Raw genomic sequence first — 3,316 nt, 5'->3', positions numbered from 1 at the left:
CTCGAACACTCTACATCGACGGATTATACGCTCACCATGTCAGCATATAGCTGCGTATATTGTTTAGTTGACCGGTCAACCAGTCCATATGCTGCCTTGTCAGCTCATGTTCTGTATCTTCGTGTGTTGGCCCATGTCACTACAAAAAAAATATCCGTGACATTTTGAGCTGAACGAAACTTTTTTCTGTCATACTTATGACACTTCTATGACAATAAATGTGACAAAACCAGTTATCATCATAGATGTGGTGGGCTCCTACTTCTATGACAAAAAATGGGCTTTTCGTCCTGGGCGGGCCGGAGACGCAGCTTCATGACATTCTTTGGGCCGTCCATGACGGAAAAATCATGGTAGAAGCGAGGGCGAGGAGAATTTTGGCGAGTTCCTGGTTACGGTGGGAGGTCCGGGGCAGAGCGATGCACATTTCTCTCGTACACGTACGCCCGTGTGTGAGAGGTATTGGCTCTAACTGAACCAGAGCGAGGCATTGGGATCTAACTGAACCCAAGCGATTGTAGTGCAGGCTACGCGTTACTGAACCCGAGCGATCGATGGCTGTTAACTAAACCCGATCGAGCAATTCCTTCTCTACTGCTGCTAACTGAAGCCGATCGATTGGATGAAGTTGCAGGGGGTGGATGAATAGTGAGCAGTGGGGGTGGATGAACAGGACCCCGTGGCATTGCCTATGGATGAACAGGACCCCGATCGATCGAGCCGGTTGGGGCTGGATGAACAGTACCCCATGGAGGGCTAGATGAACATGACGACCCCGTGGAGGGCTGGATGAATAGTAGACGGTGGAGGGGTGCCCGTGGAGGGGTGGTTGAACAGTAGCCGGTGGAGTAGCGTGCGGTGGAGGCTGGATGAACAGGAGCCCGTGGAGGCTGGAGGAGGTCGACGGTGGCCCGTGGAGACTGAAGGAGGTCGACGATAGAGATGAACAATATCCCGTGGAGTCCCGTTTTACGGTATGCCACACCCCTCCCGATGAACAGTGTCAGGACCGGTTTTCCAATAAAACATTTATTGAGAAACCGACCCTTTTATCGGACCAGTATAGGAAAATCTTCCTTACTAGTAGACAAATCCTTGATACAGAAATCCAGTAGCACTAAACATTATACAAGGTTGAGCTGAGGCTGCTCAACAATTTATTACAAGCTCACTGCTATTATACATAAAGGCAGATATGACACGAGAAGTATGGTGGTATAACTACTGACTCGTAATAAAAGTGGTGGTGGATATGTCACAGTGACATGGGTGACATGACTCCTAAATCTTACAGCTCATTGAGCGCTGGAGTGTGGCTCGATGATTTTATTCGGGTAGCGGAAGCGTATATGATACAAGTGACCAATTCCAGGGACTGACTGGGACTCCTCTAGGCGTCAGACTCGCTATCGTACTCTTCATCCATAAGATCGCCTTCGTCGATATCTGGCCAAATCAACAAGCCAGGTGAGTACTTTGAATTTACTCGCAAGACAGTTTGGACATCTTTACATCTTTACATATATATAATAATAAAGAGAATTGGGTTTCTGTCGTACGTCGTCGTGCGCGATTTTGCATAACAGTCCCTCGGAGTTGCCATGAGAATCAACAAGCCACATTAGAAATCAAAACAAGCAGAGAAAGGGAACAGAAGGAATTGCCAAAGCGTGAAGGAGCAAAGAAAATGGAACAGAGTCCACCGAGCGAACACCACCACCACCGGTGCCCCTCGCTCTACGGAGGATTTCCAAAAAGTGGGAGTTGTTTGAGGCCTAGAGCTGGGGGCGGAGAAGGAGAAGGCTGGGTCGAGGCGGCTGGGCTGACTGACACACCAGGTAGCCCGCGGCTGGACAAGGCGCGCCCTGGCCTCCTCGCAAGCTGCGAGCAAAAGAAACAGCGGGGCTAACTTAAACAAGAAAAGCAGCGAGGATGAGCGACGCAGGATCGGTCAGACCTGAGGCGCAGGTGGCGGAGTGAGATTGTGTGGGCGCCTGTCTGAATCGGGTCGGAGGCGAGGCTGTTAGCCGGATCTGGAGCACGGGCGGGCAGGCAGATTAGGTGACGGGAGGAGGAGCTGCAAGGCGCCCATCCATGGCACAACGTGGTGGATCCGGCGGCGGACGGAACGAGACGGAGAGGCGGTGACCTCCATTGGCAGGCTCCCTGAAGAAAACATGTGAGAGGGATTAGAGATAGAAGGGGAAGAGAGGATGAGAGAGGGCGGGTGGGGGTCGGGCGTGGCCTGCTCGCGCGCGGTTGGAGGAGGCAGGGGCCCCTTACCTTGATCTGGCGCCACAGCCCCTACGCATGTGGAGGACAGGAGGAGGGAAGGGATGGATCTGAGCCTGTTGGTCGTCGGGGGCGAGGCCTACTGTGGCCAGATCCGGAGCATGGAGCGGCAACTGAGCAGGGGAGGCCAGATCGAGGAGCTCCAAAACACAGTCCATCCTCTGCTGGAGTTCCTCACCGACAGGGAAAAGGGGGTTGATGCTGCCCTGATAGAGAAGAAGAGAAGGGACAGCATCAGGTAGATGTAGAAGAAGCAATGTGTCCAGGGAGTGCAGGGCAAGCTGCACCGGGTGTACCACCAGTTCAACGAAGTTGTTGGCCGAGCACGTGGCAACGACCGAGGAACGCGCCCGGGAGGAGGGCCGGCTGGACTTCGTGGACAGGCTGGATCAGCCGGACCTCTGGGGGGCATGCCGCAGGTGGCGGAGGCTGTAGGCAGGGCCATCCGAATCGGATCGGAGGCAAGGCTGCTGGCCGGATCCGGAGCGGGCCGACGACTGGGACGGGACGGCCAGATCAGACCAACGGCAGAGGAGCATCCATGGCGCCATCCATGGCGTCTCTGGGTTCCTCGCGCTGGTAAGGGGTGCTGCCTTGGCTCTGGCCAGCCACCATGGCGGCGTGCACTCCAGGAGAGTGGAGTGCATCGTCCGTGCAATGCGTGTAGAAGAGGAAGAGCATCACTGGGTGATAGTGGCTGGAGAAGAGGAGGAGCAGCGATGAGTGAGAAGGGGAAGTGACGGTGTGGATAAGGCACGCATATGGATGAGGAGTGGCGCTGGGCGGTTGGTGCGTTTCATCAATGAAACCAAAAGGAATAGGTCTTGTACCGGCTAGAAGCTACTGGATGCATGCATGCAAGCATCAATTACAAAGTTTTATTTTCTGGAAGAGCATCGATCATTACTTGCTGTTGTTTGTTGTTACTTGATGTTGTTTGTTGTTACTTTATATATACGTCCTTCTTTTAAAATAAGTGTCCTAATTTTAGTACTACAACTTTGTACTAGATTAATACAAAGTT

General features: G+C 53.1%; 1 long non-coding RNA gene across 2 annotated transcripts; it reads right to left on the bottom strand.

Annotated features, from left to right (window-relative positions):
- Window positions 1-1,378: 1,378 nt before the first annotated feature.
- LOC119323071 lies at window positions 1,379-3,070 on the bottom strand. Of its 2 annotated transcripts, XR_005156088.1 has the most exons (4): window positions 2,284-3,070; window positions 1,958-2,166; window positions 1,560-1,881; window positions 1,379-1,446 (listed from the first exon to the last, which is right to left on the bottom strand). It is a non-coding gene; the product is annotated as an uncharacterized LOC119323071 (long non-coding RNA). The 2 variants fall into 2 exon arrangements; XR_005156087.1 differs by having other exon boundaries at window positions 1,560-2,166.
- Between the last annotated feature and the right edge of the window lie 246 nt (window positions 3,071-3,316).

Source organism: Triticum dicoccoides, chromosome 6B, assembly GCF_002162155.2.
Source record: "Triticum dicoccoides isolate Atlit2015 ecotype Zavitan chromosome 6B, WEW_v2.0, whole genome shotgun sequence".
Classification (NCBI taxonomy): Eukaryota; Viridiplantae; Streptophyta; class Magnoliopsida; order Poales; family Poaceae; genus Triticum; species Triticum dicoccoides.
The sequence above is the reverse complement of the archived record's forward strand: the minus strand, read 5'-3'. Positions and strand labels throughout refer to the sequence as shown.